Source organism: Manis pentadactyla, chromosome 9 (genome assembly GCF_030020395.1).
Source record: "Manis pentadactyla isolate mManPen7 chromosome 9, mManPen7.hap1, whole genome shotgun sequence".
Taxonomy (NCBI): domain Eukaryota; kingdom Metazoa; phylum Chordata; class Mammalia; order Pholidota; family Manidae; genus Manis; species Manis pentadactyla.
Window position 1 is genome coordinate 89,450,558 of NC_080027.1, and position 24,003 is coordinate 89,474,560.

The 24,003-nt window shown below is 41.1% G+C and overlaps 1 long non-coding RNA gene across 1 annotated transcript in view; it reads right to left on the bottom strand.

The window, feature by feature from the left end:
* LOC118928403 (uncharacterized) overlaps positions 1-24,003 on the bottom strand; it is a 34,479-nt gene that overhangs the window by 2,931 nt on the left and 7,545 nt on the right. The window contains exon 2 of the long non-coding RNA XR_005031218.2: positions 139-232. This is a non-coding gene — a long non-coding RNA (uncharacterized LOC118928403). The remainder of the gene's footprint in view (positions 1-138; positions 233-24,003) is intronic.

Genomic DNA, 24,003 nt, shown 5'->3' on the forward strand with positions numbered 1-24,003 from the left:
GCTCTAGCGATCTGGTCAGCAAAGAATCTAAATACCTACTAGTCTTCTCAGTGTGAAAGCCTTAGAGGCTCTTCCCTGGCACTGGGTAGTAGGAACTTCCTGCAGCAAAGGGCAGAAGCGAGGGATAGGATCGCTCACAGCCGCTCTGTCACCAGGGAGAGCTGTCCTCTCACCTCTGCACTTGTTTGTGGTCTTGTCCACTATGGCCTTAGTGGAAACAATCCTGCTGTATCTAAGGGAGAAGAAAAGGCAAGGTGATAATCTGGCGGCAGGGATTAAAACAGGACAGAGACTGAGAATTCACACGAATCCATGCCCTTTCTCTACTCCCACTGGGACAACTGTTCCTGTTCAAACCTTAATAAAACAGAGAAGAAATGAATTTCAAATGTTATGCTTACCATATAAACCTATTATCCAAAGATGCCTACAAGTAATAAAGTAACTGTAGTCTTCATACTGTTAACAAATTTATCCCTCTGAGACTCAGATACTAGTTGGAAAGAGATTGCTGTCTTGTTAGTAAAGACTCTGGCGATGGCACACAGCAGGGTGGGCAGGAGCAGAGCTCCAGCTGAAGCCCTTGAGGACTACAAATAATCCTTGGCACAACTCACACCCTTTCTTTTTCAAAAACCTACAGACATTTCTCTTCTCCGACACCCCACTCCCCACCCTCCACTGGACACCTGATTGAAGGTCGATCTAAACCAAACTGCTTTTGTTCAAATCCTGGTCCTGCCCATTTCTAGCTATGTGTGACCTTGCACAAGCCATTTAACCTTCACGTGCCTGTCTCACCCTGTCAAGTGCAGAGAGGATTACTGGGAATCTGAAATGAACTCACGAGATACAAAGCACTGGTGCTTACCATATGGCAAATACTTGAAAATTCCTAACTGTTATCATTACCGTCTCTACACTCAAGACTCCTCCACTGCCACCTGAAAATGGCTCTCTCTCCTGCTTTCCTGTCTTCTAAGACTTCGATTTCTCATTGTTGAGGTTTTATGGGTTAAGAAAATTATCTAAAACATGACTGTAAGGCAAAATGATGGCTGCATACCCTTTTGGTGCCATTTGGGAACATTGTCTAACAGGCCTTTACTGGGTATATTTCACTATCTAGAGGGTGTTTGACTGTTTACTACTGATTAGGGTCCAGAATCTGTGAAGATCCATATTAACTTGCAGATTTTTTCCAGTAGAAAAGATAATCCCAAAGGTTTCTGTTTTATGGTCTTGTAGGATATGAACCAATTTTGCATGTAGCTTAGCAATCTTGTTCCAACATTCTTTCTTCTATACCTATATTCAGTCCCTCAAATGCTCTTTGAACATGTGTTACCATCCTGTTGGTTCCCTCAGTAATGAATTAAGTAAATATCTAGCATGTGTTTACCTATATTTGTATGAGAGTCATACTTTTCAACTTCTTGAAAATTTTACTTAGGCAGCACAGTCCTGTGGAATTCCCCAAACTTGAGCAGTAAAGTGTCACAAGTCAGGGATTACATTAGAGTGTCTCACTATATGGAAGGCCCTACATTCTGCTTCAGGACAGTGAGAATATTAAAGATTCAGAACAGAAATCACTGAAAAAGCCAGAAGTATATGATTTAAGTGAAAATACCTGGCAGGGACTGAATTCAGACCCCAAATAAGCATTTTCCTCTCCCTCTTCTCTCATCCCTAAAGCATATGTGTTTGATGGATTTGTTCCATTCCTTAGCCATCTCTGATTTTTTAGTGGGGCTTCTGTGACCTACTGGGTTAGACAGAGTAGGACAAGGCAGGGAAAAGAACTTATCAAAGTGGAGGCAGGCCTGATGTGGCAACCCAAGCCCTCCAGGGTCACCCTTGGACTCTTTCCCAAACTTGGGCAAGGGTGCGTGAGACTGTAGGCCAGGGCACACAGGCTGCTGTCCCTGTCAAGGCCCCAGGGTGCAGCTTGCTGTGAGCAGCCTGTGACTGTACACTCATAACCCCTGCTGCAGGGGGTCACTGCTGCCTCCTCCTTGGAAGGAGCCTCAAGAGAACTAGGAGCTCCAGCCCGACTCCACACGTCTCCTTCCTGCCCCAATGGGGTTTAGGGCACAGCAATGTTTATTTCCCCTACAACCCAGAGAGAGACAACTGATAAAAAGGCAGGAAGTCCCCTATTCATGGGTAACACCCTTTCTAGAGATGTTTAACTCCCAGTTCATAGCATCCTTAATAGTTCCACCCACCTGTTCACCCTAGCTTCCCTTCGCCACAACTCACCTGCATCTGCTTTTCCCTGCCTTATTCCTACTTCTCCACAGTCAGCTGCTGGGCTCCTTACTTCCATCCTACCTGTTAACCCTGACCATTCTCATCCCTTCAGACACAGCAGAAGGTACAGCAACTACTGGGAGGGGCAAAATTAAAGTCTAAAAATATAGTGAAGCAGAACTGAAATTTTTCTGTCCTGTGGAGCAAAAGGGTTTTTGTAGCACTTTATATTTAGTACAAGAAATACAGGGTGCAGAAATCAAAGAACTACACTGATATGATACTCTTTTCTCTCATAAACCAACATTTTTGCCAGTTCCCACAGCCTCCCAAAATTATTAGTCCAAGACTAAGTCCCCAAGTCCCATTTAAATACTTTTCTGGCAAGGAAAGCTCAGCTTTGTACATACACCTATAGCCGTTAGAGCCAGTCTGTGCGGTCTGGCATTTGCAAAAATCCATATGATTTATTACCTCAGAAGAGTCATGGAATTATAGAGAACCTCTGATGCCTCAACCAACCACATTCTGGGGGCAAAATGTTCTACCTCTCCAGGATTTGAAACAGCTGCTGTTGTAGGAGTTTGAATTAGTTTAACCACTTCAGAAAACTGTTTAGCAGTACCAGCAAAAGCTGAACAAATATGTATCCAATGACAGTGATTTTACTCCTAGGCACGCATCTCACACAAATGTGTGTGCAGTGAACCAAAAGACATGTACAAGTTTGTAGCAGCACTACACATGCTCACAACAGTTACAAACTGGAAACAATACAAATGTCCAGAGACACTAGGCCAGTAAATAAACTGTGGTAAACCCTATGATGGATTCTGTAAAGCAGTAAGAATGAACAATGTTCTGCTAAATGCAACAATGTGGATGAATCTCACAAACTGAGCATGGTAGCCAGACATGTGCTATGTCATTACATGTACATGGAACTCAAACCACTCTGGCCAGCTATTTAGAAGTCAAATGGCAGACACCTTTGGGATGGGAGGAGACAGTAGCTGAGAAGCCAGCTCCTGAAGACTTGGTGATGTTCCACTTCCTGATCTTGTCACAAGGGACTGTCACACGGTGTGCTCTCCTGATGAGAGCTCGCCACTGTGTGGTTGAGATGTGTGCACTTTTCTGTACACTCGTTACACTTTGACACAATGTCTTAAAAGGTGGAAAATTTGTACAAAGGTTCTTATTTCCCCAATTCAATCCCCACTCCCCCACTGTCCCCATCCTACCCCCAGATGTCTTCCTCCAATAATTCCCCCAAAATATATTACCTGAAACACACACTTGCTTGCCCAGTGGAACTGAGCTAGCATCTCTGCACTCTTGCAATTCTCCGAGCACTTCTAATAGGGCTAATCCCACTAGTTTTTCTGCCTCAGGACTCCAATCTACTCTAAAGAACCCAGAAGGTCTTTAGCGGGTAGATGCAGAGCTACTGCTTCTTTCTCCGTCTTTTTCTCTACCCACTACGGTGAGGGCACCACTGGTTCACCAGCAATGTTTCTAGCAGCAGAAACTCCTTTGTGCATCATTCAACTAGCCAGTCCCACTTTCTTGCATCCCCACTACCAGCTCCCACTGAATTCTAATTAATATCTTTAGTGATATTGAGCATTTCTATTCAAGGTGTAAGGACAGGAATCTAAGACCATGAGTTCTGCATACATGCTGGAAACAAAGTTACATACGAGGCTTCAAAACCCAGCCCTATCCTGGCTGTCCTCAAAGACATAAAGATGTGTATAAGTAGCAGGTAGAATTTCTTTAAGAGGGGCTGCCAGGAAACCTTGTCACTATGGGGTAGAAGCAAAGTAGCCCTGAACTTCAGGGTAAGAGTATCCTACAAGAAGCCAGCATCACCACATCTTTACTGTCCCTGGGAGCCTACCCACATGTTCCCTGACTTACAACTGACACACATTGACAAGGTCCTGGGCAGTAGTGCTCGGCTGCAGTCCCCAGATATAGAAATTGGTGGTGCTCAGCTGATCACATCCATTACTTGCATGGCTACTGTCAGACATGGCACAGCTCCGCCTAGGTGATGTGAGGAAGAGAAGGTCAGAAGATACACATTTAGAGACTAGAGAGTGAGGAAGATCAGGGCCCCTTGGAGAGAATTTCAAAACTAAAGGAATTCCTCTCTGCCATGGAATATCATTGATATACAACTTTATACTGGTTTCAAATGTACAACACAGTTATCCTACCTATCTTTCAAGAATAATGAGAGGCTAAAACAAGCTTGTTAAAGGTTCTGAAGAAAGGTACTTTGTTACAGTGGAATGTTTTTATCATACACATCCTAACAACACAATTCCCATATGCCTCTTAAGTAGAGACAGGACTAAAAAGATCTAGGTTCCATTTAAAAATGATGAAGAGGACATATCCAATAAGGGGTTGACATCTAAATTATATAATGAGCTCACACACCTCAGCAAACAAAAAGCAAATAAGCCAATTAAAAAATGGGCAGAGGAACTGAACAGACACTTCTCCAAAGAAGAAATTCAGGAGGCCAACAGGCACATGAAAAGATGCTCCACATCATTTAATGCAAATTAAAACCACAATGAGATATAACCACACCAGTGAGGATGGCCAACATCCAAAAGACAGACAACAAATGCTGGCGAGGATGTGGAAAAAGGGGAACCCTCCTACAGTGCTGGTGGGGATGTAAAATAGTTCAACCACTGTGGAAAGCAGTATGGAGGTTCCTCAAAAACTAAAAATAGAATACCATTTGACCCAGGAATTTCACTCCTAGGAATCCTACCCTAAGAATGCAGGAGCCTGGTTTGAAAGAGACATATGCACCCCTATGTTTATCGCAGCACTATTTACAATAGCCAAGAAATGGAAACAACCTAAATATCCATCAGTAGATGAATGGATAAAGAAGATGTGGTATATATACACAATGGAATATTATTCAGCCATCAGAAGAAAACAACTCCTACCATTTGCAACAATATGGATGGAGCTAGAGAGTATTTTGCTCTATATGAGCCAGGTGGAGAAAGACAAGTATCAAATGATTTCACTTATCTCTGGAGTATAAGAACAAAGAAAAAACTGAAGGAACAAAATAGCAGCAGACTCACAGAACCCAAGAACGGACTAGCAGTTACTAAAGGGAAAGGGACTGGGGAGGATGGGTGGGAAGGGAGGGGATAAGGGGGAAAAAGGGGCATTATGATTAGCACACATAATGTAGTGGGGGGGCACAGGGAAGGCAGTACAACACAGAGAGGACAAGTTGTGATTCTATAGCATCTTACTATGCTGATGGACAGTGATTGCAATGGGGTATGTGGTGGGGACTTGATAATGGGGGAGTCTAGTAACCATAATGTTGCTCGTGTAACTACATTAATGATACCAAAAAAAATGATGAAGAGGAAAAAAATTTATGAAATCATGAAGGTATATATAAGCTGAACACAGATTATTCACAAAACTGTAGACTATGAGAACTGTAAAGTACATTCAGGAGCTTGGTAATACTGTAAACTTAGGCAAATAAATGAGATAGTAATTCCCATGTCAGGAGTAAAATATAAAATCTGTTGCCATGCTAATATGGATTTAGTCATAAGTTGCCTACAAGTTTTTAAAAGCTTGAATGAATAATAGATACATTATAGCCAAGGAAATCCAGGAATTGGGGTGAAACGTCTCTACTCTTTCGCTGCTGACCACCAGGACAGGCAACCAGAGCATGCTGCAGCATTTTTCTGTTAAGAGACAAAATCCCAGGTTGGCTGGAACATGGATCCATTCCTTCATGGCATATTTTATATCTTTATGCTCTAATCAGGCTATTAGTGTATACATTTATACTTTGTTCATAATACCCTAAATTTGTATAAATGCCTATAATATAGTGCATTTTATTACAGGCACACTTTGGGTAAACTTCAGGATCAGACCCAGGCCGCTGCAATAAAGCAAGTACTGCAATACAGAAAAGTCAGATGAATGTTTTGGTTTCCCAGTGTGTAAAGTTATATTTACACCAGACTATAGTCTACTGGTGTGCAACAGCATTCTGTCTAAAAAGCAATGGACATACCTTAATTTAAAAATATTTCATTGCTAAAAAGCAGTAACCACTATCTGAGCTTTCAGCAATCTTTGTGCCAGTGGAGAATCTTGCTCAGTGCCAATGGCTGCTGGCTGTTCAGGAGTGGTTGCTGAAGGCTGGAGTGGCTGTGGCCATTTCTTATTAAGACAATAACAAAGTTTGCCATGTTGACTGACTCTTCCTTTCACAGATAATTTTTCTGTACCATTTGATGCTCTTTAATAACATTTTACCCACAGGAGAACTCTTTCAAAACTGGAGTTAATCCTATCAAACTCTGCCACTACTTTATGAAGCAAGTTTATGTCATATTCTAACTCCTTTGCTGTCATTTTAACAACCTTCATAGCACCTTCACCAGTAGTAGTTACCATGTCAAGAAACCACTGTTTCTGCTCATCCCTAATAACAATTACTCATCTACTCAATTTTTACCATGACATCACAGCAATTCAGTCACATCTTCAGGTTCCACTTCTAATTCTAATTCTCTTCCTGTTTCCAGCATACCAGCAGTTCCTTCCCACTGAGATCTTGAATCCCTCAAAGTCACTCATGAGGATTGAAATCAGCTTCTTCCAAACTCCTGTTCATGTTGATATTTTCGCCTCTTCCCACGAAGCATGAATATTCTTAATGGTCTAGAATGGTGAATCCTTCCCAGAAGATCTTCAATTCACTTTGCCCAGATCCATCAGAGGAATCACTATATCTATGGCAGTTATAGCCTCACAACATGTATTTCTTAAATAATAAGATCTGAAAGTCAAAATTACTCCTTGGTCTGTGGGCTGCAGAGTACATGCTGTGTTAGCAGGCATGAATCTCACTGCCCATCCCCATTAGAGCTCTTGGGTGACCAGGTGCACTGTCAATGGGCAGTAATATTTGAAAAGAATCCTTCTTTTCTGAGCAGTGGGTCTCAAGAGTGGGCTTAAAATATCCAGTAAACCTATTGTAAACAGATGTGCTGTCATCCAGGCACTGTTCCATTTAGAGAGCACAGGCAGAATGGATTTAGCGTAATTCTGAAGGGCCCTAGGATTTTCTGAATGGTCAATGAGAATTCATTTATTGCTCATTTGGTAATTTGAGCAATTATTGGTAAACTGGCTTCAACTTGAAGTCACCAACTGTATTAGCTCCTAACAAGAGTCTGTCCTTTGAAGCTTTGAAGATAGGCACTGAGTTCTCCACTTCAGCTATAGAAGACTTAGATGACACCTTCTTCCAGTAGAAGATAGTTTCATCTACACTGAGAAGCTGTTTAGTGTTGCCACCTTCACTATTATCTCAGCTGGATCTCTTGGAGAACTTGCTACAGCTTCTCCACCAGCACTTGCTGCTTCACCTGCACTTTTATGTTATGGAGACGGCTTCCTTCCTTAATCCTCATGAGCCAACATCTGCCAGCTTCAACCTTTTCTCCTGCAGCTTCCTCCCCTCTCAACCTTCACAGATTTTAAGAGTCAGTGCCTTGCTGTGGATCAGGCTTTGGCTTCAGGGAATGTTGTGGCTGATTTGATCTTCCATCCAGACCACTCAAACTTTCTCCATATCAGCGAGAAGGCCATTTTGCTTTCTTATTATTCATGTGTTCACCGGAGGAGCACTTTTCATTTCCTTCAAGAGCTTTCCGTTTGCATCACGCCTTGGCTAAGTGTTTGGTGCAAGAGGCCTGGCTCTGGCCTGTCTTGGTTTTCAACATGCTTCCTCACTAAGCTTGATCATTTCTTTCAAGTGAGAGAATGAGACTCTTCCTCTCAACTGAATACTTAGAGACCACTGTAGGGTTATTAACTAGCCTAATTTCAATATTGTTTGTCTCAGGCAATAGGGAGGCCTATGGAGAGGCTGAGAGACAGTGGAATGGCTGGCTCACCAACAGAGCAGTCAGAATGTTTATCAGTTAAGTTCACCATTGTATTTGGGCATGGTTCTTCATGGCGCCCCCAAATAATTACAATAGTAACATCAAAATCACTGAGCACAGATACATAACAAATATAATAACAATGAAAAAGTCTGAAATGTGACAATTACCAAAATGTGACACAGAGACATGAAATGAATGGGCACTTCAGGAAAAAAGCACCCACAGACACGTTTGTGGAGGGCTTCCACATGCCTGCCATCTGCGAGAGAACGCGGTGTCTGCTAAGCACTATAAAGCGAAGTGTCATAAAACAAGGCATGCCTGTGTATCACACTCACATTCCAGTTTTTCCTTGCTGTAAAGCACTGTATAGTATAAATCTATTTGGAATTATTCCCTTTAAAATTCTAGTTTCATCTCCGGATTTTTTCGCTCTTTCTCTTTGGTGGTTGTGGTGAGGAATTGTAGTAGTAACAGAAGAAAAAGAGAAACACAAATATCAAAGAGGGGAAATCCTCCCCCTAAAGAATCTTAATTAATGTGAAGTGTTCCTCTTATATTTCATGCCTCTGACCTTCAGCAAACATCAAAATACAAACCTCTGCTCAGGCTACAATATGCTAAAAGCAGGGGTCTCCAATCTCTTGCCACCTGACATAGTCACAAATGTGCACCACTCGCACATACACAGGTTATTCCTTTGCTCTCTCCCACATTCTGAGATGGCCCAAAGACTTATGAGCTCTTGTAGCTCTTAACACACCCTGTATATTTCCTATCCCTACCTGCACTTTCCTAGCACTTACACTAGGATTTCACATATGGAACAAACCAGATGCAGAGGACTATGCATTATTTCTCCGTGGTGATGGTGAAAGTCACATGATGTAGTTACAAAGGCAGGGCAGGGCATGGGGCATGTTTTTAAGTAACTTTAAGACAGGATAAAAATAGGGCAAATAAACCAAAAAGTCATATATCCAGTGCTGGAAATGGTAGCACTTAAAGAATCGTTTGAAATCTCCATTGAAATTACTAGATCTGCAACAATAATCAAATACTAGTGGGTCTACCCCACTTCCATTACACTGTTATCATAACTGCACCATCTGATTCAAAGCACAGTCAAGACAACTGTGACCTAATCATGGTTGTTCTTGTTCAGGTAAGCTCACTGCTAGAGATCATTCAATGAGAAACCTTTCTTCATCTCTAAGGAACTACTTCCATTGATCCTTAGCTGAGAAAGCCAAGCTTCTTCTAAACATGAGGTCCTGGTCTGGGAGTGGTGATGGTGGTAACAAAGCACTCCAGTGCCTGCAGTCAGGACCCCTGCCCCTCCAAGGCTTAGCTACCCCTTTCCTCAGTGTGGGAGAATATGTCCAAGAAAAAGTATCAGCAACAAGAACACAAGGGTCACTGAGGAAAGAAAGAAACTAAAAAGAAGCTATGGGATTCCCACCACAGTTACAATCCTGGTTTTAATACTAAGCTCTTAACTATAATCTAAAAATATGACTTGGTCAGTAATAAACTAGCCTCAAGGCCAGGAAAATTCCTAGAAAAAAAATGTGGTTCAGGAAAAAAAAAAAGACACTTTTATATCTTGCTATTCCCAAGCAGCTTCTGAAGTGACTACATAGGTTTGGCACCAAAGAGAAGTGGTAGAAAAGTATTCACTGTGTAAGCGAATCCAAGAAAAAGAAGCCAAGGGCAGAAGTAAAGCTTATACCACTTCCCAGAAGAAACTGGGGAGACACAATAACCAATACAAACTGATCATCCACATTTACCTATGTAAGTAAGAGATACAGGGGTTGCCTGTACAGGGTCCAGAGGTTGAGATACTCTTACTAGGGGAGGGAAGGCAGGACAGTGTTGTCTCTCGACTCCTACTGCTCCTTTGTCAGGTCCAAATCTAAAAAGTGGGGGACAAGGTAGTCTCCCTAATCCTCTACTTTCATTAACTGAGGCAGACTCTAAAGCTCAAAGCTAATTTGGTATTTATTGCTGTGTCCTAAAAAATTGTCATTTTCATGTGAGGATCACATTCAGGGTTATAAGAGGAGCTGAAATAACTGAACTGTCAGTACTCTGGGTTCTCTTAAGGAAAGGAGATAAATCTATTGTTGCATCCATCAGTTAGTTTCATCACTTTTACAGGCATGTAGCTTGTTTGACTCCTAGAAGAAAAGGAAGGTCTTTATTTATCTGTGATTTCTATTTATGTAGGTGGAAATCCTGAAGGCATGTGGATTAGTGGTCATTTGGAGGAGGACTCAGAATTATACTATGCCCCTTATGATTCCAAGATTTGAACTCTTTAAAACAAGGGACCTCACACGTGACCTAGAATCTTAGACACCTGAGATGATATTAAATCAGCCTTCAGAAATGAAGGATGGTATATATAACAAACCCACAGCTAATATCACACTCAATGGTGAAAAGCTGAAAGCTTTTCCTCTAAGATGAGGCACAAGACAAGGATGCCCACTCTCACCATTTTTTTCTCTTTCCTCTGGAAATGTTACAATTTTAACCACATCCAGTTTGTCAGCATATAATTTTTCATAGTATTCTCTCGGAATTCCTTGTATTTCTGTGGTGTCCATAGTGATTTTTCCTTTATCATTTCTGATTCTGTTTATGTGTGTGTAGACTCTCTTTTTTTCTTGATAAGTCTGTCTCTGGGTTTATATATTTTGTTTATTTTCTCAAAGAACCAGCTCTTGCTTTCATTGATTCTTTCTATTGTTTTATTCTTATCAATTTTATTTATATCTGCTCTAATCTTTATGATATCCCTCCTTCTACTGAACTTGGGCCTCATTTGTTCTTCTTTTTCTATTTTCGTTAATTGTGAGTTTAGACTGTTCATTGGGACTGTTCTGCTTTCCTGAGGTAGGCCTGCACTGCAATATACTTTCCTCTTAGGATGGCCTTCGCTGCATCTCATAGATTCTTGTGGTGTTGAATTATTCTCTCCATATACTGCTTGATCTCTGTTTTTATTTGGTCATTGATCCATTGGTTATTTAGGAGCATGTTGTAAAGCCCCCATTTGTCTGTGGGATTTTTCATTTTCTTTGCATAATTTATTTCTACTTTCATACTTTTGTGGTCTGAGTTGAGTACAATTTGAGTCTTCATTAATTTACCAAGGCTCTTTTTGTTTCCTAGTATATGATCTATTCTTGAAAATGTTCCATGTGCACTTGAGAAGAATGTGTATTCTGCTGCTTTTGGGTGTAGAGTTCTGTAGATGTCTCTTAGGTCCATCTGTTCTAATGTGTTGTTCAGTGCCTCTGTCTCCTTACTTATTTTCTGTCTGGTTGATCTGTCCTTCAGAGTGAGTGGAGTGTTGAAGTCTCCTAGAATGAATGCGCTGCATTCTATTTCCCCCGTTTAATTCTGTTAGTATTTGTTTCACATATATACGTGCTCCTGTATTGGGCGCATAGATATTTATAATGGTTATATCTTCTTGCTGGATTGACCCCTTAATCATTATGTAATGTCCTTTGTCTCTTGTGACTTTCTTTGTTTTGAAGTCTATTTTGTCTGATACAAGTACTGCAACTCCTGCTTTTTTCTCTCTATTAGCTGCATGAAATATCTTTTTTACATCCCTTCACTTTTAGTCTGTGTATGTCTTTGGGTTTAAAGTGAGTCTCTTATAGGCCGTGTATAGATGGGTCTTGTGTTTTTATCCATTCAGTGACTCTATGTCTTTTGATTGATGTATTCAGTCCATTTACATTTAGGGTGATTATGGATAGGTATGTACTTATTGCCATTGCAGGCTTTAGATTCGTGGTTACCAAAGGTTCAAGGTTAACTTCCTTACTATCTAAGAGTCTAACCTCACTCACTTAATATGCTATAACAAACACAATCTAAAGGTTCTTTTTTTCCTCCTCCTCTTCCTTCCTCCTCCATTCTTTATGCGTTAGGTATCATATTCTGTAGTCTTCATCTTCTATCCCTTGATTGACTTTGGGGATAGTTGATTTAATTTCGCATTTGCTTAGTAAAATTAACTGTTCTATTTTCTTTACTGTGGTTTTATTACTTCTGGTGACAGCTATTAAACCTTAGGAACACTTCCATCTGTAGCAGTCCCTCCAAAATACACTGTGGAAACGGTTTGTGGTTGGTAAATTCTCTCAGCCTTTGCTTATCTGGAAATTGTTTAATCCTTCCTTCAAATTTAAATGATAATGTTGCCAGAAAACGTATTCTTGGTTCGAGGCCCTTCTGCTTCATTGCATTAAACACATCATGCCACTCCCTTCTGGCCTGTAAGGTTTCTGCTGAGAAGTCTGGTGATAGCCTGATGGGCTTTCCTTTGTATGTGATCTTATTTCTCTCTCTGGCTGCTTTTAATAGTCTGTCCTTATCCTTGATCTTTGCCATTTTAATTATTATGTGTCTTGGTGTTGTCTTCCTTGGGTCCCTTGTGTTGGGAGGTCTGTGCACCTCCATGGCCTGAGAGACTGTGTCCTTCCCCAGACTGGGGAAGTTTTCAGCAATTACCTCCTCAAAGACACTTTCTATCCCTTTTTCTCTCTCTTCTTATTCTGGTAATATGAATAGTCTTCCTTTTGGATTGGTCACACAATTCTCCCAATATTCTTTCATTCTTAGAAATCCTTTTTCCTCTCTGTGCCTCAGCTTCTTCCTCTTCTCGAATTTCTATTTCACTTATCGTCTCCTCCACCGTATCTAATCTGTTTTTAATACCCTCCATTGTGCTCTTCAACAGTTGGAACTCCAACCGGAATTCATTCCTGAGTTCTTGAATATTTTTCTGTACCTCCATGAGCATGTTAATGATTTTTATTTTGAAATCCCTTCCAGGAAGATTCATGAGTTCAATTTCATTCTAATCTTTCTCAGGTGTTGATTTCATAATTTTCCTTTGAACCGGGTTTCTTTGGCGTTTCATATTTGAATATGGGGCCCGCTAGTGCCCAGAAGCTCTACTCTCTGGAGCTGCTCAGGCCCTGAAGCAATGTCGGGGGTCGCAGGGGAGAGGTATTGGTGCCTGGGTAGAGGAAAGAGCTGTTTCCTGCTTCCCGGCTGCTGTGCCTGCCTCCACTGCCAGAACCAGTTCGGCCAAGCACACGGGTATAAGCCTCTATACTTTGCGTTTGTAGTTGGTGTAGATGGGGCTTCCCTCCGGCTCGCCTAACGCCAGGGTAGGGTTTGCCGGTTTGCGAGCCAGGTGGGGCTGGCCGGGAGAAAAGCCCGGTAGACTGCGTATCATGGAGGGAGTCCTTGGAGCTGGGTATCCAGCCAGGGAGCTGGAGCTCCTGAAAATCAAAAAAGTTCCCAACTAGCTGGGCAGAGTGCACCTGGATAATTTTGTCCACCTGGCCTTTCTCCTGAGCAGTAAGCTCTGTGCAGTCCTTGCCCCTTTAGCAGCTCTCTTGCTGTTAGGAAGTCTCTCAGACTGCCCACCTTTCTTTTGTCCCAGAGCAGCTGGATATGGATTCCTGCTTTCCACAAGTGGCTGGAATCTCAGTCTCTCCAGGTATTCTGCCTGTCTTAGCTTTCCAACCCCCTACTCACGAGTACCAGGAAAGCACCATGAAATGTAGGTTTGTGCTCCCAGTGAAGATCTCCAGAGCTAGGTGTTCAGCAGTCCCAGGCCTCCACTCCCTACCTGTTCCACTTCTCTTCCTCCTGCCCGGGAACTGGGTTGGGGAAAGGCTTGCGTCCAGCTGGGCCGCAGCTTTGTTACCTTACCCTGTTTCGTGAGGTTTATGCTCTTTTCCTGATGTATGCTGTTTGGCGCAACCCTCTTTCCAGTTGCTCTTTCAGGATTAGTAGTATTAATTATAGTTTCGTATTATATGCAGTTTTAGGAGGAAGCCTGTCTCACCTCTCATGCCGCCATCTTTTGATGGATATTTACATTTTAAAACTATTCCTTATATTCAAATCTTGTTTCATCTGATAGTTTTAGGATATGGTACAAATTATCCCTACTAGGAAAGCAGAATTCAAGCAAATTCCGTTCTAAATATATAGTACGTCAAAGCTCAGATAGAATCTTGAACACTTAATTAGCAGCACTTCCCAACAACTGTAGTTTTCTTCAGATCTTGTTTGTGTTAGATGTGTATCCCTAGAAATATCGTTCATTTTTAAATTTAAGAATAGGCCCCAAACACTGCATATCCCTGATGCTTGAGATACAGAGCTGGTTTTAGGGAAGTAGTTGAACTTTTACCCCTACAGTCCTAGAGTTATTCCTTTATTACTTCTGACCCCAAAATACGTTTATCAAATTTTCAATTTTATAGACAAGTCAGATTGATATATATATGGTAATGATGTTGAATTGAGAGACAGAGCTGGATTCCAGTGTCCATTATGTCACTACTTGACCCTGCAACCTTGTGGAGAGTTTACCTGTATGGATTTTGCTTTTTTCATGTGAAAGTGAGAGGGGACCAATGAAAGGACTATCCAATAATCAGTATTCTGGCTCATAATCATCCCCACAATCTCACACTTCTTGCAAGGTTAGTTTTAACCATATGATTGCCAGTATTTGACTATTTGAAAATATTAATGTTTGATCTATATCAACATCTTTTGGGTCAACCTAATTGTTCAATTCAGTTGTGGGCCCTATAGAGATCATTTGAGTGATTTATTTTAGGGATAGCTGAGGCCAAACAAAATGTCTCAGGTGATGAAGGAAACATACATTTAGAGAATATAATATTACCTATAGTCAGTGCAACCCAGTCTAGTCTTTTCTTTCTACATCATGCTCTTAGGCAGGAAAATATATATGAGCGTGGTGGGAGAGAAAAAGGGCAGAAAGTCCACTAAAAAGATCCAAAATTAATCAATTAAGATGCAAAAAGCCAGAAGCAACTTGGCCTGGAATGTTTGAATATTCCCCAGATAAAGGAGGGTACCTCAGCGTAGCCATGTCTTTTATTGTGGTAAGCATGCAGGCCCAGCTGTAAACAACATAGTAAAAGGCAGGAAGGATTCCATCTTAAAGATTATATTTTATTACCCAGGAAATTGAGAAGATTCTTAACTAACTCTTTAGCAAACAGACAATAACTCAGCCCACCTTGGGGGATGGGCAGCCAGTATGTTTGATATGTTCCCAGACCAAGATGCCGGTATCCCAGAGAGAAATCAGACCAGGAACTTCTTTGTGTTAAGTTAATTCTAAGTATTCAAAAACCACTTAACAAGTATACACCCCCAGCCCTTAGTCACATTTCTAAAGAATCCTTAAAAGGGGGAACCCCCAGCCTTTCGGAGTGCTCCTCTCTGAGGTCGCCCGCACTTTCTAAGTGTGTAACCTTTTAATCTTAAACTTTCTCCAGTCTTTTCGGGTGCCTCTCATTGATGAGGTTGGCTGCTGCACTTCTTCTCTTTAACTAACTTTAAATAGAACTTTTACTCTGCTTCACTACTGTGTCTCTGCCCTTCAATTCTTTGTCGCGGCAGGGACGAGGACTGAGGAAAAGACACAACGCTCCCCCAATAATGCTAATTTTCTACCCTAGTGATTCTAGATGATTTTATTCTGTATTTCTTTATTGTCTATAAGTTGTCTTCAAATTTTTATTAGGATATTCATGGTAGTGATTTTTGGCCAGAAGGATCTATAGGAGAGGAGAGCACATTTTTAGCACTGACAGCCAGTGTGCGAGATATTTAACTCCTCAGAGTTGTCTTTTTTCCTGTTTTCCAATCAGTCAAGTAAAGGAGATGAAAGGCCAACCTTTCCCAGTTTCCAGTTCTGTCACCACCCTGTATCAGAAGGTGGCAGGGTTGAAGTTTTTTCTTTGTCGTTTGCTCCTAAAGTTTTCCTGCTGGTGTGTTAACCTTTTTCACTTTTTCCTGAGGCCTTACCTCATCTCTTCACCATAAAATAAATCGAACGTTTTGGTCTACTTCCATTACCTAGTCCTCTGGGCACAAAAGGTAATCAGTGGGAGGAAAGATAATCCACGAGACACTATTAATAGGGGGGGAAAGTGTCCTTGGCCCTAACATACCTTGTTCAGGTCTCTGAACAACATTCAGACTCCACAAGCAAACTGTCCCTGTCCCACTGCTTTTAGATGCATGCCACACAGCCTGGGCCCATCGAATATTTATCTAGGGTCCAGCATGTCTGCAGGTAATAGTCAACACTCAGGTGATGCAGGGGCTAGGGGTGTTGATGCCCCAACACAGTTGAAAATCCGCAAGTAACTTTTGACTCCCCAAAAACTTAAAACAGCCTACTGTTAACTAGAAGCCTAATGGATAACATACACAGTTGATTACCACATTTTTGTAAATTACATGTATTCTTAAAATAAGCTAGAGAAAATGTTTTTCAAATTGTAGCAAAAATCCAAAAATATTTCAAACATATTTACTTATTGAAAAAAATCTGGAAAAGGTTGGGGCGGGAGAGGTGAGACAGAGGCATCCTCCAAAAACTGCATATAATACAAAAATACAATTAATACGATTAATCCTGAAACTGCAAAAGGAAAGAGGGCTGCGCCAAACAGCATACATCAGGAAAAGAGCATAAACCTCACGAAACAGGGTAAGGTAACAAAGCTGCGGCCCAGCTGGACGCAAGCCTTTCCCCAACCCAGTTCCCGGGCAGGAGGAAGAGAAGTGGAACAGGTAGGGAGTGGAGGCCTGGGACTGCTGAACACCTAGCTCTGGAGATCTTCACTGGGAGCACAAACCTACATTTCATGGTGCTTTCCTGGTACTCGTGAGTAGGGGGTTGGAAAGCTAAGACAGGCAGAATACCTGGAGAGACTGAGATTCCAGCCACTTGTGGAAAGCAGGAATCCATATCCAGCTGCTCTGGGACAAAAGAAAGGTGGGCAGTCTGAGAGACTTCCTAACAGCAAGAGAGCTGCTAAAGGGGCAAGGACTGCACAGAGCTTACTGCTCAGGAGAAAGGCCAGGTGGACAAAATTATCCAGGTGCACTCTGCCCAGCTAGTTGGGAACTTTTTTGATTTTCAGGAGCTCCAGCTCCCTGGCTGGATACCCAGCTCCAAGGACTCCCTCCATGATACGCAGTCTACCGGGCTTTTCTCCCGGCCAGCCCCACCTGGCTCGCAAACCGGCAAACCCTACCCTGGCGTTAGGCGAGCCGGAGGGAAGCCCCATCTACACCAACTACAAACGCAAAGTATAGAGGCTTATACCCGTGTGCTTGGCCGAACTGGTTCTGGCAGTGGAGGCAGGCACAGCAGCCGGGAAGCAGGAAACAGCTCTTTCCTCTACCCAGGCACCAATACCTCTCCCCTGCGACCCCCGACATTGCTTCAGGGCCTGAGCAGCTCCAGAGAGTAGAGCTTCTGGGCACTAGCGGGCCCCATATTCAAATATGAAACGCCAAAGAAACCCGGTTCAAAGGAAAATTATGAAATCAACACCTGAGAAAGATTAGAATGAAATTGAACTCATGAATCTTCCTGGAAGGGATTTCAAAATAAAAATCATTAACATGCTCATGGAGGTACAGAAAAATATTCAAGAACTCAGGAATGAATTCCGGTTGGAGTTCCAACTGTTGAAGAGCACAATGGAGGGTATTAAAAACAGATTAGATACGGTGGAGGAGACGATAAGTGAAATAGAAATTCGAGAAGAGGAAGAAGCTGAGGCACAGAGAGGAAAAAGGATTTCTAAGAATGAAAGAATATTGGGAGAATTGTGTGACCAATCCAAAAGGAAGACTATTCATATTACCAGAATAAGAAGAGAGAGAAAAAGGGATAGAAAGTGTCTTTGAGGAGGTAATTGCTGAAAACTTCCCCAGTCTGGGGAAGGACACAGTCTCTCAGGCCATGGAGGTGCACAGACCTCCCAACACAAGGGACCCAAGGAAGACAACACCAAGACACATAATAATTAAAATGGCAAAGATCAAGGATAAGGACAGACTATTAAAAGCAGCCAGAGAGAGAAATAAGATCACATACAAAGGAAAGCCCATCAGGCTATCACCAGACTTCTCAGCAGAAACCTTACAGGCCAGAAGGGAGTGGCATGATGTGTTTAATGCAATGAAGCAGAAGGGCCTCGAACCAAGAATACGTTTTCTGGCAACATTATCATTTAAATTTGAAGGAAGGATTAAACAATTTCCAGATAAGCAAAGGCTGAGAGAATTTACCAACCACAAACCGTTTCCACAGTGTATTTTGGAGGGACTGCTACAGATGGAAGTGTTCCTAAGGTTTAATAGCTGTCACCAGAAGTAATAAAACCACAGTAAAGAAAATAGAACAGTTAATTTTACTAAGCAAATGCGAAATTAAATCAACTATCCCCAAAGTCAATCAAGGGATAGAAGATGAAGACTACAGAATATGATACCTAACGCATAAAGAATGGAGGAGGAAGGAAGAGGAGGAGGAAAAAAAGAACCTTTAGATTGTGTTTGTTATAGCATATTAAGTGAGTGAGGTTAGACTCTTAGATAGTAAGGAAGTTAACCTTGAACCTTTGGTAACCACGAATCTAAAGCCTGCAATGGCAATAAGTACATACCTATCCATAATCACCCTAAATGTAAATGGACTGAATACATCAATCAAAAGACATAGAGTCACTGAATGGATAAAAACACAAGACCCATCTATACACGGCCTATAAGAGACTCACTTTAAACCCAAAGACATACACAGACTAAAAGTGAAGGGATGTAAAAAAGATATTTCATGCAGCTAATAGAGAGAAAAAAGCAGGAGTTGCAGTACTTGTATCAGACAAAATAGACTTCAAAACAAAGAAAGTCACAAGAGACAAAGGACATTACATAATGATTAAGGGGTCAATCCAGCAAGAAGATATAACCATTATAAATATCTATGCGCCCAATACAGGAGCACGTATATATGTGAAACAAATACTAACAGAATTAAACGGGGGAAATAGAATGCAGCGCATTCATTCTAGGAGACTTCAACACTCCACTCACTCTGAAGGACAGATCAACCAGACAGAAAATAAGTAAGGAGACAGAGGCACTGAACAACACATTAGAACAGATGGACCTAAGAGACATCTACAGAACTCTACACCCAAAAGCAGCAGAATACACATTCTTCTCAAGTGCACATGGAACATTTTCAAGAATAGATCATATACTAGGAAACAAAAAGAGCCTTGGTAAATTAATGAAGACTCAAATTGTACTCAACTCAGACCACAAAAGTATGAAAGTAGAAATAAATTATGCAAAGAAAATGAAAAATCCCACAGACAAATGGGGGCTTTACAACATGCTCCTAAATAACCAATGGATCAATGACCAAATAAAAACAGAGATCAAGCAGTATATGGAGAGAATAATTCAACACCACAAGAATCTATGAGATGCAGCGAAGGCCATCCTAAGAGGAAAGTATATTGCAGTGCAGGCCTACCTCAGGAAAGCAGAACAGTCCCAATGAACAGTCTAAACTCACAATTAACGAAAATAGAAAAAGAAGAACAAATGAGGCCCAAGTTCAGTAGAAGGAGGGATATCATAAAGATTAGAGCAGATATAAATAAAATTGATAAGAATAAAACAATAGAAAGAATCAATGAAAGCAAGAGCTGGTTCTTTGAGAAAATAAACAAAATATATAAACCCAGAGACAGACTTATCAAGAAAAAAAGAGAGTCTACACACACATAAACAGAATCAGAAATGATAAAGGAAAAATCACTATGGACACCACAGAAATACAAGGAATTCCGAGAGAATACTATGAAAAATTATATGCTGACAAACTGGATGTGGTTAAAATTGTAACATTTCCAGAGGAAAGAGAAAAAAATGGTGAGAGTGGGCATCCTTGTCTTGTGCCTCATCTTAGAGGAAAAGCTTTCAGCTTTTCACCATTGAGTGTGATATTAGCTGTGGGTTTGTTATATATACCATCCTTCATTTCTGAAGGCTGATTTAATATCATCTCAGGTGTCTAAGATTCTAGGTCACGTGTGAGGTCCCTTGTTTTAAAGAGTTCAAATCTTGGAATCATAAGGGGCATAGTATAATTCTGAGTCCTCCTCCAAATGACCACTAATCCACATGCCTTCAGGATTTCCACCTACATAAATAGAAATCACAGATAAATAAAGACCTTCCTTTTCTTCTAGGAGTCAAACAAGCTACATGCCTGTAAAAGTGATGAAACTAACTGATGGATGCAACAATAGATTTATCTCCTTTCCTTAAGAGAACCCAGAGTACTGACAGTTCAGTTATTTCAGCTCCTCTTATAACCCTGAATGTGATCCTCACATGAAAATGACAATTTTTTAGGACACAGCAATAAATACCAAATTAGCTTTGAGCTTTAGAGTCTGCCTCAGTTAATGAAAGTAGAGGATTAGGGAGACTACCTTGTCCCCCACTTTTTAGATTTGGACCTGACAAAGGAGCAGTAGGAGTCGAGAGACAACACTGTCCTGCCTTCCCTCCCCTAGTAAGAGTATCTCAACCTCTGGACCCTGTACAGGCAACCCCTGTATCTCTTACTTACATAGGTAAATGTGGATGATCAGTTTGTATTGGTTATTGTGTCTCCCCAGTTTCTTCTGGGAAGTGGTATAAGCTTTACTTCTGCCCTTGGCTTCTTTTTCTTGGATTCGCTTACACAGTGAATACTTTTCTACCACTTCTCTTTGGTGCCAAACCTATGTAGTCACTTCAGAAGCTGCTTGGGAATAGCAAGATATAAAAGTGTCTTTTTTTTTTTCCTGAACCACATTTTTTTTCTAGGAATTTTCCTGGCCTTGAGGCTAGTTTATTACTGACCAAGTCATATTTTTAGATTATAGTTAAGAGCTTAGTATTAAAACCAGGATTGTAACTGTGGTGGGAATCCCATAGCTTCTTTTTAGTTTCTTTCTTTCCTCAGTGACCCTTGTGTTCTTGTTGCTGATACTTTTTCTTGGACATATTCTCCCACACTGAGGAAAGGGGTAGCTAAGCCTTGGAGGGGCAGGGGTCCTGACTGCAGGCACTGGAGTGCTTTGTTACCACCATCACCACTCCCAGACCAGGACCTCATGTTTAGAAGAAGCTTGGCTTTCTCAGCTAAGGATCAATGGAAGTAGTTCCTTAGAGATGAAGAAAGGTTTCTCATTGAATGATCTCTAGCAGTGAGCTTACCTGAACAAGAACAACCATGATTAGGTCACAGTTGTCTTGACTGTGCTTTGAATCAGATGGTGCAGTTATGATAACAGTGTAATGGAAGTGGGGTAGACCCACTAGTATTTGATTATTGTTGCAGATCTAGTAATTTCCTTAAAGATCGAGAACTTGATAAGGATGCCCACTTTTCCCACTTCTATTCAACATAATACTGGAGGTCCTAGCCACGGCAATCAGAGAACACAAGGAAATAAAAGGCATCCAGATAGGTAAGGAAGAAGTTAAACTGTCACTGTTTGCAGATGACATGATATTGTATGCAAAAAACCCTAAAGAACCCACTCCAGAACTACTAGATCTAATATCTGAATTCAGCAAAATTGCAGGATACAAAGTTAATATGCAGAAATCTGTTGCTTTCCTATACATTAATGATGAACTAGCAGAAAGAGAATCAGGAAAACAATTCCATTCACAGTTGCATCAAAAAGAATAAAATACCTAGGAATAAACCTAACCAAGGAAGTGAAAGACGTATACTCTGAAAACTACAAGACACTCATGAGAGAAATTAAAGAAGATACCAATAAATGGAAACACATCCTTCCTGCTCATGGATAGGAAGAATTAATATTGTCAAAATGGCCATCCTCCCTAAGGCAATCTACAGATTCAATGCAATTCCTATCAAAATACCAACAGCATTCTTCAATGAAGTAGAGGAAATCATTCTAAAATTCATATGGAACCACAAGAGATCCTGAATAGCCAAAGCAATCCTTAGAAGGAAAAATAAAGCTGGGGGGACTATGCTCCCCAACTTCAAGCTCTACTGCAAAGCCACAGTAATGTAGACAATTTGGTACTGGCACAAGAAGAGAACCATAGACCAAGAGAACAGACTATAGAGCCCTGATATAAATCCAACTATATATATGGTCAATTAATATATAATAAAGGAGCCATGGACATACAATGGGGAAATGACAGCCTCTTCAACAACTGGTGTTGGCAAAACTGGGCAGCTACATGAAAGAGAATGAAACTGGATTACTGTTTAACCCCATACACAAAAGTAAACTTGAAATGGATCAAAGACCTGAATGTAAGTCATGAAACCATAAGACTCTTAGAAGACAACATAGGCAAACATCTCCTGAATAATAAGCATGAGCAACTTCTTCCTGAACACATCTCCTCGAGCAAGAGAAACAAAAGCAAAAATGAACACATGGGACTACATCAAACTAAGAAGTTTCTGTACAGCAAAGGACACCATCAATAGAACAAAAAGGCATCCTACAGTATGGGAGAATTGCAAATGACATATCCAACAAGAGGTCAACATCCAAAATATATAAAGAACTCACATGCCTCAACAACCAAAAAGCAAATAACCCGATTAAAAAAATGGGCAGAGGCTATGAAGAGACAATTCTCCAAAGAAGAAATTCAGATCACCAACAGACACCTGAAAAGATGCTCCACATCACTAATCATCAGAGAAATGCAAATTGAAACCACAATGAGATATCACCTAACACTAGTAAGGATGGCCAGCATCGAAAAGACTAAGAACAACAAATGCTGGCAAGGATGCAGAAAAAGGGGAACCCTCCTACACTGCTGGTGGGAATATAAGCTAGTTCAATCACTGTGTAAATCAATACGGAGGTTCCTCAAAAAACTAAAAATACCATTTGACCTGGAATCCCACTCCTTGGAATTCACCCAAAGAATACAATTTCTCAGATTCAAAAAGACATAGGCACCCCTATGTTTATCACAGCACTATTTATAATAGCCAAGATATGGAAGCAACCTAAGTGTCCATCAGTAGATGAATGGATAAAGAAGATGTGGTACATATACACAATGGAATACTATTCGGCCATAAGAAAGAAACAAATCCTACCATTTGCAACAACATGGATGGAGCTGGAGGACATTATGCTCAGTGAAATATGGCAGGCGGAGGAAGACAAGTACTAAATGATTTCCCTCATTTGTGGAGTATAAGAAGGAAGCAAAACTGAAGGAACAAAATAGCAGCAGATTCAGAGACTCCAAAAAAGGGAGTAGTGGTTACCAAAGGTGTGGGAGGGTAGGTCAGGAGGGAGGGAGATGGGGATTGTGGGGTATTATGTTTAGTACACATGGTGTGGGGGGCTGGTCATAGGGAAAACAGTGTAGCACAGAGAAAGCAAATAGTGAATCTGTGGCATCTTAGTACACTGACAGACAGTGACTGCAATGGGGTATGGGTGGGGACTTGATAATATGGGTAACTGTAGTAACCACATTGTTTTTTCATGTGAAACCTTCATAAGAGTGTATATCAATAAAACCTTAATAAAAAATTAAAAAATAAAAAATCCCACAGGTCCCACTACACCCTTCCATTTGTGCAGATACAAGGAATCTGAACCTGGGAGAGGCCAGGCTCATTTGATCATGGTAGCAAATTGATGTCAGACTTCCTTTCTCTAATGGAGAAGCAAATTTCTCCTGTGTTCATAAGCTACCCAATCTGTGTTGTTTTGTTACAGTGGCCAAACAGACTAAGACACCCATTCTTATAACCTTAAATAAAAACAAT